The 17,451-nt window shown below is 34.1% G+C and overlaps 1 long non-coding RNA gene across 9 annotated transcripts in view; it reads right to left on the bottom strand.

Moving 5' to 3' along the window:
• Positions 1 to 17,451, bottom strand: part of LOC119863982 — a 191,556-nt gene that overhangs the window by 109,756 nt on the left and 64,349 nt on the right. For all 9 annotated transcript variants that reach the window (XR_005368498.1, XR_005368494.1, XR_005368499.1 and 6 more), the window contains exon 3: positions 5,201 to 5,451. This is a non-coding gene — a long non-coding RNA (uncharacterized LOC119863982). The remainder of the gene's footprint in view (positions 1 to 5,200; positions 5,452 to 17,451) is intronic.

Below are 17,451 nucleotides of genomic sequence, written 5' to 3'. Positions count from 1 at the left end.
AGGGGAGGAAAGGGGACAGGCTGGGGAGTTATTATTGGTAGAAGAAGGAGAAGGAGAGACAGTAGTTGCTTGATAATCACTAGACAAGAGAAATGGTTTTCTTGAGAACTGGACAGAGTCTGTTTCACAATATACCCATGTTTGGCACAGTACCTGGCACATGGTGGGCATTTGATACATATTTATAGTAAGCAAGTGGATGAATAAATAAAAAGTGTCACAGATCAATTGACTATACATTAAATAGCTCAATAGACAGTGTACAATACCTGGAGGCAGACAGGTAGGGCCTGGAAATCTGTTCACAAGAAGCAATATCCTACTCATTGTAGCAGAAATATGGTACCTAGGAGAGGGCCTAAGTAGAAGAAGGTAGGCCTCAGACCTAACAGAAACCTAACTATTTGGGAGTGTACTAGAAAAGAATCTGGATAACAAGAACTAAAGCAGAAATCCAGCCTGGGGCTTGGAAGCAGATGGGAAAACTGTTTTCAACAGCGACAGTGAGTTAGGGGCAGACTTTCAGAAGGAGGACTCAGGTACTCAAATCTTATCCTCCCAGTTCTGGTCAAAGTGAGTTCTGGAAACTGGAGATAACTGGTAATAATCTCAATCATGATTAATGCTTGGAGTCAGAAGCTAAAATCCAGCTTGGGTTTGCACTCAATCTTTTTCTCTTAAATTAGGAGGATTTTTTTTAAGTTTGTTCCTCAATTTCTTTTACCTTTAAAAAGGTTCATCTGGGAAAAATCACAGTAGAGTGAAGGAGATGACTTTTAGAGGTAATAAAAGGGCCAGGTGAATTCTAAGAAGGCATCCCAGACTAAAAAATTTGAATACCACTAGTCTAATGCTTATATAGTAACCTCTCCAAATTCACATTAATTATAAGTAAATGAACTAAGTTAGCTCACTTGACAAAATGTATGGTCATCCAAAAAGAAAAATGTTCACCAGTGTCAAGAAATATGGAGATTTTTCTCTGAATATAATAAATAGTGCAGTATTTATTGAGGAGTGGATAAAAATTATTGTGCATTGGTTTATTTTTATTATAAAATTATATAAATCCTTAATAAAATATTTAACTAGTGGAAGTAAACATAAACCTGGTCTTCCCTATTTGGCCAGTACCACATAGAAAAATGTTAAAAAATATCCTATCATATGTGGTTTTAGAAACACTCTGTGCATATACAAGTGTATAGATGCTCACACTTTTCTTACACAAATAGAATCATACTCAATATTTTGCAACTTGACTTCTGCAAGCAGTATTTTTTAAGCTTCTTTCTATGTAGGCACATATAGATCTATAGATCTGTCTTCTATTACTCACTGGGCTACATAAGATTCCACTTTTATGTGTACTATATTGCAGTGATCATTTGTTACCATATTATCTACGTCCATTTACATGAATGTGCTTGCAGTATAAATTCCTACAAGTGAAATTTATGGACCAAAAGCATACAGACTCATTCATAAGCCCCATAACAATAAATAGCATTTTGGGGTTTTTTGTTTCTATTTCATTTTATACAATAATTTGAAAACACATATTATTTTTGTAAGGTGTGTAAATGTTAGTGCTTTTTTAAAGTATTTGTTTTATTTATGGTATCAAACCAGGCAGTATCGTAGCTGATTAACCAGTATAACATCCTTACCAAGGTAGCATTCAAATATAGTTTTGAATTCCATCTCACAACTGCAGAGAATAACAGAAAGGAAAATATAAACACTAGTAAAGCAATATCTCCTACTCTTGAGAACATGGCTATTTACAGCTGAAAGTGGTATTCTGTTTTGAAGGTTAATGCTCTTTTGTCAGTCAGAGGAAAACAACTGTCTTCACTGTACGTAAGTCTAAAAAAGTCTCTCTGTGTGTCTCTTTGGGGTGGATGTAAGGTCAAATTCAAGATAAGGCATGGGAGAAATCTTGCCCTGGAAAAGCATTTAGAAGCTAGTCCTGCTTGGAGGAAAGGTAGGAGTGGATAGTAGTTTGAAGGACTTAACTTGATCCTACTGCAAAAGTGGGGGCTATAAGCTTCTAAAATTGTCTTCAAAAAAAAATTAAAAAATAAAAAAAATAAAATAAAATTGGCTTCAGCCAACCACAAAGAAGCCCATCTCTGTAGCCAGAAATTATCCTGTCCCCTCATGGGTCATATAAGGACCCCTCAAGTCTTGTCCTTGGTAAAAGGTGGGTTCTCTATTTTTTCCCCAGCATGGAAAAGATGGTACCATGACCTTGGGAGCTCAGGAAGAGAGAAACAACAAAAGTTCCTTGCTGGTATACAGTAGCAAAGATCTTAGCAGTGGTGATAGTGACTTGAAATAACAGCAACAGAAAATAAGTAGAAGAAAGGGCTCCTCATATGGACCTGCACCCTGGTAACCCTAACTAAGCTGGGCTAGGCGCTGTACAGTTAACAGTGACAGCAGGAAGGAGAAGGTGGGCTTCAGTGACTTGCCAGGAGCAGAATGCTCTGGGATTCTGGAAGCAGGCTGAAGGTACAGAAGGAATCAAGTATCTGTCATACCTGAAGGCTCTCTTGCAAGCATGCCTTTATGAGTGTCTCAGTCTAGTATGTGCAGTGTATTGCCAGAAAGGCTTATTGGTTTTGTTATGATTGGCACAAAGTTTATGTATGGTTTTTTCTATTTAGGCTGGAGAGTTGGGTAATAAGCTTTACATGCACTATATATAGTATATATTTATAATAACCATGTATACTGCACAATCTTTGGCAACCATGGTTTTGTGAATCCATATATGAAAAATCCCACTTTTTGTATATGATGATTCAGGTGTGTGTTCTTAAGTAGGAGAATACCAACAATAGTGTCCTATCCTCAGTATGGTGCATGGTAAAAGAGAATTTTTTTTATGTACAAGAAAATCTGTTTCAATAGCCAGAAGCTTAGGTCCAGGAAAATGTATCCTTAAGCTCTACATTTGTTTACGAAGGATAGACTCTGAAAAAGTGAAAAGAAGAGCAAATGGATATAAAAAACGTGTAGTATCAAAAAAGAATAATTTTGCTTTTTGTGGTCAATTTAGTATCATTTCTATGATGACCATTTTGATGTATTTCAAATTAATTTTTATGTTCAATGTAATTATTTTTTAAAAGATTTATTTATTTGAGAGAAAGCATGAGTGAGCAGGGGGAGAAGCAGAGGAAAAGGAAGAGAGAATCCTCAAGTAGACTCCCCTCTGAGCGCCCAGCCCCATGCGGGGCTTGATCTCACAACCCATAAGATCATAACCTGAGCTGAAATTGAGAGTCAGACGCTTAACTGACTGAACCACTCCGGTGCCCCTTAATGTAATTATTTTTTATTATGCTGGTAATTCTCAATCTATGAAGAGTAATGGAATGAGAACCTAATAAATCATAAAGGCTAACCAAACAAACAAAAGCTTTTAGTATTATCCAAAATCAGACCCATCATCAAAGGGCAAAGCTTGCCACCAGGGAAGCTTTGGGAAAATGGTCAGTCTGTACTGATTGATTACTAATGATTAAAAATATATCCTGATAATGGATTTTCACAATGCATCCCTCTCTCTGCAGCACTGGTTTTTCAGTCTGGATGTTTTACTATGACATTATCCATCAGACATTCCCTGGTTCTACTTCTCAGGATTTACTTCTTATGGTCATATAGCTCTTAGAAACTAGAACCACTGGAGACTGGTGTCTCTTTGACCTTTTGTAGCCCTCACCTTGCCTTTTCATTCTGCGTTGGATTTCTCCATCTAAGTAGGTTCAGACAGCCCTCCAATCAACCAGCAACAAGTTCAAATATAATTAGGACAAATGCAAGGTCTGGAAACCCTGCCTGGTAATTGACTTTGAAAGAGATTTAAAGCTTCTTACAGAATCAAGCCTATTGTAATGGGGCATGTATTGTAATACCAACTCCATAATTGTCCACTTCAGTTCAAAATTGAGAGATGCACTATGCATTCTGAATTTGCTTTTAATAAAAATTTGTTTTTACCCACTATAACAAAACTTATTTGATAGTAAGTCTTCCAGATTGCCCAGCATTGTGAAGAAATTCCAGGAATTACTCTATAGAATTTTCATTTCATCCAGATAAATCCTAACTTCTTGTATTTCAGCATATAACTCCCCATAAAAGCATAGCCTACTGTATCTCCAGTGTCACTATTGTATATTCTCTTGTCATAAAGTAGGGTTCATCCCCATTTACTGTGAACAGATAAGGAATCCTCCCATTTACACACTTTTGAAAACATGTGCTCTCCCTTTTTAAATATAAGTTCTCACTTAAATGGCATGCCAAATCTAAAATGATTTTTAAAAACTATTCCCGTGAATTTTTTAAAAGTTACCTCCTTTGTGTTCAGAGACTGCAGAGCACCCTTCTTATACAAACAGATTTTTCTTTTTGTCTACATAATAATCCTAGTTTACTTCAGATCTTTCCTCCTAAATTTGCCATTAGTGGAACATTTCTAGAATCAGAAACATTTCATGAATTCTATACCTTGGCCTTTTCCCTTTTAGTACAGAGATATTCTTCTTAAAGGAGGCCTTGTGGGGATGAGGCAAGGTTTGGGATCAGTGAGAGGTCCTGTTCTGCATCCTTCCACATTGTGTGGAAATGCATGGGAAATGAGATGTATACTTACAAGATGACAAATTTTCCCTTTTTTTTTTTTTATCTTTTCTTTAGGTGCTTGTTCACAGAAAGTGAAACACCCAGAATCCTTATAATAAAGTATCTGTCTTGCTCAAAGGCTTTAGAGGGTATGCCACTATGAGTGCCTCATATAATACAGATGCATTTATAACACACTCCCATACTCAAAGCACACTAACTGTCTGGGCTCTATCCTGGGATCCATCAACAATATCCCTATGGATCTGAACCAGTTATAGTTTTATATATTAAAACTGCAGAGAAATAGGGCATTTTCTTTGCTGGCACTGTGTAGAAAATATCAGCTCGTTTTCTTAACTGTTGGCCTATTTATTTCACAGCCAGTCTCTGAAAATGGGCTGGCTCCTTACTACTCCCACACAATATAAGAGCTTGTTTCCAAAGAGCAGAGAAAATTGACTAAGATCTTTGGTTAGATGACAGATGGATTCTGTGGCTTTGCCAGAGACGTGAAATTACAGGTGACACCTGATATGTGATAATAAAGAGCACCCACCCAGTAATCAGCCCTTGGCCTTTATTTTTGTGATGTCATCAGCATGCAGGTGGCTTCTTGGGATCCTGAATAAAATACTGCGCATTGTCAAGGGGCTCACATGGACAATTTTTATCTCCCCATCTGTGTGATCTCCTGTGTGATGAGCTTGGACTACAGCCATTTCCATCTCTGTCTTGGTTTACAAAAAGTTATCAGAAGGTTGTCTGTGGCTCTATTTATTCCGTCCTGTCCTTTGTCTTGAAAAACACCTGAAGCCAACAAGGAAGTTCAAAATATATCATTCATTAATTATAATATCTATACATTTAAAGATAAATTTATGCACTTTGTAAAAATAAAATCAGTAAGATATATGAGGTATAAAAAATATCCAAATAACATCAACTGGATTTGGATTGTTTACTTAGCTCAGAAGACAAAGTCTGGCTTTATTTATTTTATAAAGTTGTTTCCTACAATTTGGTGGCATAAAAATATGCCTAAGGAAGTGGTTCTTTTCCTGTAGCATTTGCGAAGTGGGGCTATTAACCCATGATTTATTTGCACTCAGCTCAACTACTTCTCTTTAAAAAATACAAGGAATTCATTCAACTTGGTGTCTCATAATAAAACAACCACACATTTTTTTAAGAAAAAATAGAAAATAAACTCAACCTCTCATATATAGTTATGCTATGAATTACAAACAGTTTTCTGAGCAGGTAGCCCTTTTAGAGTAAAATAACTAGCACTACTGGGAGCCACCGAAGCACCATTACAGGTATTGTGTACCTTAAGAACATTAGCTGGTTTAAACCTTGTGAATCTGGGGCATATGTGTGTCTCAGTGGATTAAGCTCTTCTGACTCTTGGTTTTGGCTCAGGTGATGGTCTCAGAGTCCTGAGATTGAGCCCCACATCAGGCTCTGCCCTCAGTAGAGTCTGCTTGTCCCTCATCCTCCTCCTCGGCCCCTCTCCCTGCTTGTGCATGCTCTAAAATAAATGAAATCTTTAAAAAATAAAGATTATGAATCTTAATGAGCTGGTTTATTTCATTATTGCCAAGTCATCAATAAAGAAAAGGAGGTGCAGAGGTAATGCTAGGGACTCCAGTTTGCCCAACTATAAATAGCAAGACCAAAATTAAACTCAAGCCTCACTGCTTTGAAGGCAATGTTCCTAACCAGCATATCATACTGCTCTTAAATAACATGTAGGTAGAACAAGAGTGGTTTTCAGATGTTAGGGTCTATTCTCTCCTCACTAAGACATGAGCAAACCCCAATGAGGAACATTAAAGGAGATACATTGTCCTGGTCCTTTGTTCCATTATCACCCTACAGTTTTATCGTCCACTGCTTGTCTTCTGTGCCCCATGCCAGCCCATATTCTACACTAACCTGGCTAATCCTTCCATCATTGCTGATTTGCCAGGTACTCTCAGCTCTCCACTGGTAATTGCTCAAAACCCATATGCCTTGTAGAGAATTATCATTGAATTGTCTTTGTACTGGCAATTATATTGTTTGCTGTTTTCATTTTTTGTTTTCAGGGGAAACTACAGAATGGATAGGTATACATTTTGCAACTTGAGGCATTCCATTATTCCCAATCTGCAAAATTGCTTACTTGCTTGAAGAGTGCATGTATATGTGTATGTGTGTGCGTGTGTCTGTGTGTAGAGGGAATTTTTAAATGTGCAGGGTGTAGTATAAACTGTTTTGGCTTTTAGAAAGAAAAGAACAATTTCTGGACTCAGTACTGCATCAGAAAATGTTCACTAATTTAAAAATAATTCTTGCTTTCTATTTTTTATTTTATTTTAATTTTTAATTTTTTTAGAGAGGGTAGAGGAGAGGCAGAGGGAGAGGGAGAAAGAGAATCCCAAGCAGGCTCCAAGCCCAGTGTGAAGCTTGATCTCATGACCCTGATATCATGACCTGAACCGAAATCAAGGATTGGACACAACTCACTGAGCCACCCAGGTGCCCCTCTTACTTTCTATTATTATGTTTCATGTGATTAAACATCTTACATGGTTCAAGAAATTTATTTTTAAAAATTAACAATTTCATGTGCACACACATCACATATAACACATGTAAAACAAAAAAGGAAATTAAAAATTTTAAAATAAATTTTTATATTAAATTTAATGAATATCCAGCTTTCCTGTATATTACATGCTAACAGTTAACACATAGGATAATTTGAACAATTTTTATTTTAAGGTAAAAAAAAACGGTGCCATGTTTGAGATAATAATACTAGAAATTTATTTTTTTGGTCAATTTCTTGAACCATCATGCTGGTACAATTATAACATGTTGTCTAGTAGCCTGACATATTTGTTTGTTGGTTTGGTTGTTTATGTGTTTGTATAAATAGAATGAGTTTGGAGAAATCAGTTAAGAGAAAAATTCAACAGACTTTTTATCCGATTTTTCCAGAAGAAAGTAAACAAAAATGTTTAGTGTAATAATGACAATGAGAATAATTCAGAAATAATATAGTGTTTTAGTTATAGCACTTTTTGCTTCACCAGGAGCAATATGCTACAGCATTTTATTTGTATTCTCCATGAGACCATTCATGCTTACTGTATCTGCATAAATTAGAGATATTGAATGTAAAGTGAGAATTGTAGGATTCCACAATTACCGCATGGTGGATTTAGGGTTATATACCAATAGAAAATTCTCAAGTGAGTTTTAATACATACACACCAAACAGCCTCATTAACCTCTGTCTTCAAAATCAGCTTTTGTATATTCTAATGTCCTTCTGTCCCAAAGTCTAACTTGAAACCATAAAAGGAGCACTTGTAGTTACGTAAAATGAAGCATGAAATGTGTGAGTCAAATGATATATCAGTTAATAAGTCACAAGTGAACTATATGAAAAAATCAAAATTCCTGAAAATCCAAATAAATGCTAACATTAGGCCTAGAAATCATCAAATATGTAGGGGAGGAGTTATTTCATAACTAAAATGTGAAAGAAAAAATAATGGTGATTTATATTTGAGCAAAGAAATTAAACATTTTCAAGTAGATGAAAGGAATTAAAATTGAGACTCTTCCAAGTAGAACTTCTATGGATAAATAGTTTAACCTTCCCAGAGTGACATGGTAAATATCTCTACAAATATGACCAATAGATCCTCATCAGAATCCCAGAAATTCTTCTATAAGGTTTATTGGAATGAAACATGATGTGATGTTGGCTAAGCAAGAGATCTGTTTTCCTATCTATGTAACTTTCACAAGTGAACTCTTAAGAACAAATTATGTCACTTTCTAATGATTTTTCTTATCATTTTGGTAAGTCATGCAATAGTCCCTAAAATACAAATCAATATACTTCATGCAGACTTCCTTGATTCTGATTTGCACAATCCTAAATAAGAATAAACTAGGTCATGGGTAAGGCTCTCTCATAGGTGAGACTTGTGTTGGCTTAACTATATACATATATATATATGTATATATCTGGACTAAAGGATATATATATATTATTTTATATATATATAAAATAATAATAAATATATAATACATTAGTAAATTTCAGCATTATCTCCTAGTGTAAGTTTATGAAATTATGAATTGATCAGCATTTCTACCTAGTGGGTGTTGATGCATACCTAAATTATTTCAAACATTTTTTTTATTTCAAACATTTTAATAATTAACTTCCAAATCATTAAAATGAGTGAAGGGAATAGAAATAGATAAAAGTGGATTTTATTTAATTTGGGTATTTAGGTGCTCTAAACAAACAACACTCCAACCTTTAAAATGTAATACATGAGTTAAAAAGTAAAATACACATAGAATAAACTCCTTTAGAAAACTCTTAAGGAAAACAAATATGCACTTTTTGTTAGAAAATTGAAGTTGGATTTAAGACACTGGATTTTTAAATTCATATTTGGTAATACATTTCTGCTGGAGTAATGAAACTAGGTAATTAACAGTGAAATGCTCCTAGAAAAAGACAAAAAGTATATTATATGATCTTATTTTACCTTACTCATTTTACATTTGTGTGGAATATGAAAATTATGCAAAAGTATCTTATTTTGCACATTAAAACTATGTGAATTCTTTTGCCTTTTAGTAATAACACCATATATCTCTTTGTTCTACAGATGACTCCTAAAAATCCACATCCTCCATAAATCCATCCCAGATTGATCAGAAAGAGATTAATGATTTCTACTGGACCCAATTTATCTCAACCTTGAAGTTCAAGTCCTACCCCTTGTTCTTCAATCCCCAAAAATAAATTTATACTTGATTTCTTTCTAGCTTTCAAATGACCATAACATGGTGTAAATAATTTTACTGTTTCTATATGTTTCTGCGCAATCTTATTCTCTATATAAACCTTTTTCTTTTGATTTTTTCTGTTATCACTGGAACTTGATTCAGATTCTAAATCTCTGGATGATAAAAATCCTTAGAAAGTATAGCTTCAGCATCAACAAAATATCTGTGTATATCAGAAATTGATCAAGGAGTTGGGAGCATAAAAATTAATGAGCTATAATGCTTGCCTTTAAGATATTTATTTCAATGGACCTGGGGAAACTGCATAAGCAACTGTGTATTAGCTTTTACTACTGCAGTTACGAAAATCCCCAAATATCAGTATCTTACTACATTTCTCACATTAATTATTGACTGTTGTGTCTAGCAGTTGGTTATGGCTTTGCACCATGTCTTTTTCGTTCCAGAATTGAGACTGAAAGAGAAGCCCCTATTTGACACATGCCATTATTTTAGACTATGAATGGGGGAAAATGTCTTCTTGGTGATATATGGGACCTCTATTCAAATTCCATTGACCAAAGCAAGTCATATGGTCAAGCTTGATGTCAAGAGAAAAAGAGAATATATTCCTCCCATAGAAAGGCATTGTAAACTACAGGATAATAAGCAAAAGTAAAGAATTCTCTTATAGAGTGGAAAACAAAACATTGGAAACAAGAATATAATTTATTATGAACTACAAAGTAACATCAGTAAATAGGAAATGTGTTTGGATCACATAAGTAGGATCACCTAAAAATGGCATTTGGCAGTAACAGAGGCAGATATGTGCTTGTCCAGAGTCTTGCATGTTGGGCAGGAGTTTGCCAGGGTGGTATGTTGGGGAAAGTAGTCTAGGTAGAGCATAAATATGCGTTTGCAAAGACAGAAAGGAAGGAATGAGTTTATCTTGTTCAGGAATGGTGAGTTGTTTAGCATTGTTGTGAGATCAGGTTGTGGTAATAGTCATTTGAGCTTAAATGCAATCTAAGAAGCTTTGACCTTATATCCTAAGAAACAGAATGACCATGAAGGTTGATTTTTAGCAGAGGACTATAAAGCCAGTTTGGGGCAAGTCACTTAATACCTTAGGTTGTAGATTCTCAAAGTGCAAAATGGGATCTGGGGGTCAAGATATATGTCAGACTCTTTCCAGACCTTAAGTTTTAGAATTCTATACTGTTTATTTAAATCACCACTCAATTTAAGGTAATTTGCAAAACATTTTAAGATTTTGCTATTTCCAAAAAAATCAAACGGGAAACAAAAATTTTCATTTTTCTCATATAAGGGATCCATAATAATTATTTTAAAAATATTTACATGCAATTAAAATAAAAACTTAATTAAAAAAACTTGCCCTGATATATGATTACAAATTCAAAAGACAGAAAATAGATTTTAGAATAATTGTATTTTGCATTATATTATGTCATTTGTAAACAAAACATATTGGAGGAAAATGTATTTAGCATAAGTTTTCTCAGATAACAGACCTATGTTCTTCAGTTTTATTTTATACACAGTGAAATATTTTTTTCTTCTAAGTAGTGCATATACAATGAGATATGTGAAATATAAGTGAAAAAATTGAATTAGGTAAATGAATTCAAGATTGACTAGGTTATATTGAGGTTAGAAATAATCCTCAAATGTAAGTACTTTACAATATCAGATTTATTTTTAGCTCACCCAAGACCAGTTCAAGTCCACATAACTCTGAAGGGTAGCCATTCCTATGAATTAGTGTGGCATTCTAGGTAGCTTTAAACTTCTGAAACCTCATCAACATATTTTCTTTCATGATACCTTAGCAGGGTGATACCTTAGCAGAGTGAAGCGTGAACAGGAGAATGGAATATCAGCAATTAAATGCTTCTTCCCAGAAGTGACATATGTCATTTCTGCCAACCATCATATTTACATATATGTCATTGTACAAAGGAAGTCATATAGCAACATTCTATGTTCTTAGTGTGCCCCAAAATAGAGATGAATCAGATTGTAGCTGGAGAACAGTAACAATGCCTACCATCTAACATAGAGCAAGCAAGAAATTAACATTTGTTTACAATCTACCATGGGCCAGAACTGTGTTAGGACGTTTCTTATTAGTTAACTAGAGAATGCTCACAAAAAATTTACTGGTATATTACAGTATCTCCATTCTGCAAAAAACAACAAGCAAGCAAAAAAACCCAAACAAACAAACAAAAAACCAAAACTGTGCCCCCAAAAGATGGAGGGAGCTTAACCCATGACTTTTTATTCCAAGACCTTTGTTCTTTGTACACAATCACGCGGTCTTTGAATGTCTCCACAAGCTTAAAATCAATTAACAAATATTATTATGTTTATCACTTAAGTCAAATAGAAATTATGTCTTAAGGTTATAATTTTTCCTTTTCTCTTGAAAACAAGATTTAGAAAAACATTATATTTAAGTAGTTGGATATCACAATTATTTGATTCACATGGAATCGAGGAAATCTCCATATTCATTCCAACTTTTTGAGTGTTCTGAATCTGCTCTTTCAGAAGTTATAAACATCTGACTTACTGGCTACAAATTCATCTTTTTTTGTGTTTCATCCATCAATGGCCTTAGGAATTAAAAATGGAGCCCAGTTCAGCATAAAATGTGAATCTAGTTACATGAGCCTTTTTTTAAGCTCAATGATAAGTAAAGAGCATTCATACCCATTGAATATCTTATCTCAGTGTTTCAATGCAGTTAGGATGATGGTCTTGCAAGAGAGATTATTCAACATGGTCTATAGATTTTATTTTTAAGTTTAAAAAGTAACCTGCAATATGGCAAGGATAATGGTTTCTATATACTCTTGAAGGCAGTCAGTAGCTCTATAAAAAGGCCATGGAATGCATTGCCCCTTTCTTCCCAAAATGACTATTATAATTTTTTAAAAACCTGAATTGACAATGGATTTAGTTTGCATATATTAATATTCACCCAAATTGTCTATTTGGGATATTAAATAAATAATATAGGATTTGTGCATATGAAACAAGCTTTCTGAGTTGCTGAAATTCTTGAATAAGTTCCATTGACTATACCTCCCTTTCTCTGCTTCAGAATATGTCTATAAGATGTGAAGAAGAAAGACCATGCAAAGCTCTTCTCATACCAAAAAAATGCTACTTCTTTATTTTAAAACTTTGGAAGATAACCTATCTGAATTAAAAAATTAATAAAACTAATGATTTCTAATTGTTTCTTAAGCATTGGTCTCCTACATATGTTCTCAATAAATATGTTATAAAACAAAAAACATCCGATTAAGATTATTAATACATAAAATCATGAAAGAGATAAAAACAGATAAAGAATATTTAAAGTAGCAAATATTTGTAAGGAGGTTTAGCAAATTTTCAAACTGATCAGGTTTAGATAATGTTGGCAATTCATAGCTGGTATATGAAATTCAAGCTCAATATTTGAGCTGAATGTTACCCATATCCCCAATGAAATCAGAGGATTAATCCTCTCAGCACAGACTACTAAAGACTAATAAGTTAAAATAACACAAAATAAGAGTCCATATATTTAAATAAAAAATATTATTCAAAAGATATTGATGTATACTAAGAAATTCATTAATTATTCTCTATTAATTGTTGGATTGTTTATATTGCTATCACTTACTGTGTGTTGAATAGTTACCAGGCCAGATTTCTTATCTCCCCAACAACTTTGGACGTTACCTATTACTATTCCCACTTATGGATATTATTTAACTGAGGCTCAGAAATGTGAGCTAGCATGCATGAGGTCACTGGTGAAGCAGAGATATAAACCTACTTCTGAATGATTCTAATGCTCAGATGTTTTCCCGAAACATCAAGTCTGTTATACATAATAGCACCCAAATTATTCAAGTAATGTGGGCTAGTCATCTCAGGTATATTTTAGAGCTTCCTCTTCTTAGTTTTGTTTTTCTCTATAAATCTCTTGCATCTATCCTCTTTTATCTACTGACATTTATTCTAACCTAAGTTAAATCATCATTATATTTTGCTCTAATTTCTTTAATTAACTTAGTCATTAACATATATTAAACATTTAACAATTTACTCTATGTCATGTACTGGAGGTGAAAAGATAATAAAATACTTTCAAAACTAGCCCAAAATTCTTTGACACTCCTCCCTTAAAAAGTGGGGTTGATGTTCCCTCTTCTTGAATGCAGACTCTTAACTGTTTTGATCAATAGAGTATGGTAGAAGTATTTTGTGCCCAGGGCTTAATAAACTGGGAGCTTCTACTTCCTATCTGATGTGAGAAAGTTCACATGACAGTCCTAGCTAGTCTCATGTCAATAGCATCAACCACCATATAAGTGATTGAGATAGACTGAAGTAACTCCTGCCCCAGGCTCCAATCAAGAACCATCCAGATGAACACAGTCAACTTCCAGAACTGTGATAGAAAATAAAAAGTAATAAAGTAATTGTTTAAGTCACTGAAGTTTAGGTGACCTATTTATGCAGCAATAAATAAGTAGAATTGATGACCAAAAACCAAAGCCTGACCAACCGTCTATGGAAAAATGAAGACATGAAATAAAGGAATTATAATGGAATTTTTTCATTTATCCAAATAACCCTAAGAAAAAGCTCAATATTTGTCTGAGAGAAATACTTGGATTAGGTCATGGGTGTGTGTTTGAAGTAGGCCTATTTTGAGGTAGGTATGTTTTGACCATGTTGGTCAGGGTTGGGGGGTTTGCTGTTTTACTGATCTTAGAGCATTTCAGTTGGGAGGAGAACTTAGGTTCCATATACCGCTACGGATACTGTTCCAAATACTGATTTCATTCTCTTAAGCTACCTTTTCTTATTCTTCTAGTTTCAAAGAAATTCCTACTCAAAAGAGACTTTAAAGTATCTGCTGTCTCTAGGTATTTTAATTCTCTTAGGCTAATGATATGATGGACAGGAGAAGGAGGTGGGGAATTCTAAGAATGAAACCAGGTGCCACAGCAGGAGAGGCTGTTGCCAGTGGAATTTCCTCAGGCTGAATCGTATCTATCAGTGGGGGATATGGAACATTCTTTCCAGAATTTTCAAAATACCCCAATATTGATTAAAATAACTTTGATGAAGTATTTGGCCTCCTAAATAAAATTGTTTTCCATAATAATGCTGTTTCCAGAAAAAGGAGATATGTGTTTATATGTAATTTCCAGTAACTCTGAATCAGAAATTCAACATTTTATTTTGGTCTAATTTCTCTGTCCCACCCAAATTGCTTTGCTGATTCAAAAAAAAAAAAAAAAAATCACAGCGTATATCAGATTAGCAATTCATTTCTCTGTCATGTCAAATAATAGAAGATTTGCTTTTTTAGAAAGCTCTAGGTTTTATTTTTAAATGATTGGTTATTATTATTGAAAAAAGCCCACCCTGCATAAAATAGATTAAATAATAAATGTTCAATTAATTTTAAATTAAATGTATATCTTGAAAATATAAACAAATTGGTTATTGCAAGTTGTTTCACAATTTTGCTGAAAGCAACTAATACATGCCATATTCACATATTCATAAGGAAGGCACACAACCTAAAGAGCTGAAACTATCTAAAAAATTCAAAGTAATAGTTTATGTAATTATATTGAATCAGAGAGGTCCTGTTACTTTGTTCATGGCTGGGGAAGAGACCTTATGTAATACTGAAATGAAACATTATTACCGTCTCACTTACTCGGTCTTGGAATTGGTTTAGTGATTACTTCAACATCGACATCAGTGAAAAACATTTGACATCTGGCCTAGAAAATCAGACAGTAGACCACAGAGACTTTGATTAAAAAACTTCATGTAATTTTCCCCAATCAGTAGCTTGGCCTGTTCTTGTATCAGAGTGAAGGTTGCTCTCATCACCTGCAAATTTATACTAAAGCTTTAAACAAACAAGCATAAAACTTTTACATGAAAATCCCCTCCTGAAGGAATACTTACAGAGGAACTTGATGATTAGCTGTACTGATGATTTGATCTCTTCTGTGTGAAACAAGCCTGGAATCTTTCATATATCTTTTTATTCCAGTTTTGTGTATGCATGTATAAGTGTGTATTTAGCCTTCATCTCATAAAGCATCTTAGGGCAAACTCTACACAAGGTGCTATTGCTTGCCGGGGGGAAAAAAAAGACAGCTTCTTTCACATCATCTGTGTGCCAGGAACTATTCTGAAGTCAGAAATCATGCAAGCCACTAGGGTTCTGTATGTTTAACCTCCTATAGAGCAGAGCCATTCCCATTACTGAGAAGAATGAACCCTTAGCGACACAACAATAGAGATCCTGAAATGAACTGCATTGCAGTATCGCCATGAATTAAAGTCTCCATCAGAGGCTGTGGCTCTTGGCATCAGAGAGCAAGGGCTTCGATGAAGTCAAGCAAGGAACTCTGCAGTAATGAGCCATCCTGCTGCCTTTTCTCTTTGAAGACAATTTATATGATGAAACTTGATAATTAACTTATGTCCAACAAACTAAATCCAATATATCTGTTTTCAGGTCAGAGGCAGTGGCTGTAGTCTCTCGGAATATGCTACCCCATCTACCAGTTCCTTGACAAGGAGACAGTCCCTGCTAATACAGTGTCACAGTAAATTTGCTTATCTCTTAAGAACAACGAGGTGTGCTGTAAAATATGTATGTACTATCAAAACATTCATAATAAAATCCTAATAAAATTAGAAAGTTGGAATAAAAGGAAATCACAGTCTTCAATTGTATGTCTTGAAATTACCTTCAATAATGGCTGATAGGTTATATATGTTACACACACACACACACACACACACACACACACACAGAGCTTCTGCCCATGGCCACGGAATTGGTTTTCCAGGTTCAGTTTCCAAGGAAGGAAGACAGTATGATGAAGTAAAAACCAACTTTTCCCAATTCTACAACTTTATCTTTCATGGTTTACAAATTGTCATTGCACTGTTATACCCTGGAGAGTATGAAATCTACTCAATGATTAGAGACACAGTCCAAAAAAAAAAAAGCATTTCCTCCTTGATACTACTTGAAATAGCTAAGTAAAAAAACATAGAAGGTGAAAAAAGGAAACACTTGGATCATTTTTCAAAATGTCAATGTTTTATTTAAACCTGCCTGGGGCTGATCTTTGCACTCAATCCATGTACATGGCATGGTATTGGAATTACAACTCTCGGATGGAAAGAAATAAGAAGTACAAGGCAGATTTTGCATCACAAGTTGTGACTATTTCTTGATACATGCTTACAACAGTCATTTATTGGTCCATTGGCCTACGTCCTCATGAAATCACATTGCATTTTTGGAGATCAGGCAATGAAATAAAATCTGTGCTCAGAGATGGATATCTATTGGGAAACATTTTCATTATGTGCCTGCTACAAGAGGTATTCTGCTGGAAAAAAGTGATTTGTTCCATGGAAAAATGCATCTAGAGGAAATTGATATTTAGTTACTCATATCAACCATGCTAATAAAAAAAAAAGATTCTAGGTTTTTATCTTTTAAAATATTATATTATTAATCTTTCTAGATATATTTATTTATAAAATGACATACCACAGGAAGCTTAAAGCCACTTCTCACAAATTCTGCCTTTTAAATACAAAATTTATTGCTTATAAATTATTTTAACCTCTTCTTTTACAATTTTAGGTTAACCCATTAATGCTTTAACATATTACTTATTTCTAAAATAATATAACTTTGTATAATTTTATTAAAATTATTTCTTTTTCAATTAAAGTTATGGTTTTTATCAGAATAATAAAGTGAATCATGGTTGGTCTCATCTGGTGTGTTGGAGAGGACTTAAATCATTTTCACAAAGGTGAATCATGGCAACCTGAAGTTCTGCAAATGTCTTAATTCAAAATCCCCATTCATGGGATTTTTATAAGTAATCAACTGAAATATACTGT

This window comes from Canis lupus, chromosome 13 (assembly GCF_011100685.1).
Source record: "Canis lupus familiaris isolate Mischka breed German Shepherd chromosome 13, alternate assembly UU_Cfam_GSD_1.0, whole genome shotgun sequence".
Lineage (NCBI taxonomy): Eukaryota > Metazoa > Chordata > Mammalia > Carnivora > Canidae > Canis > Canis lupus.
Note: the sequence above shows the minus strand (reverse complement) of the source record. Positions and strands in the feature narration are given on the sequence as shown.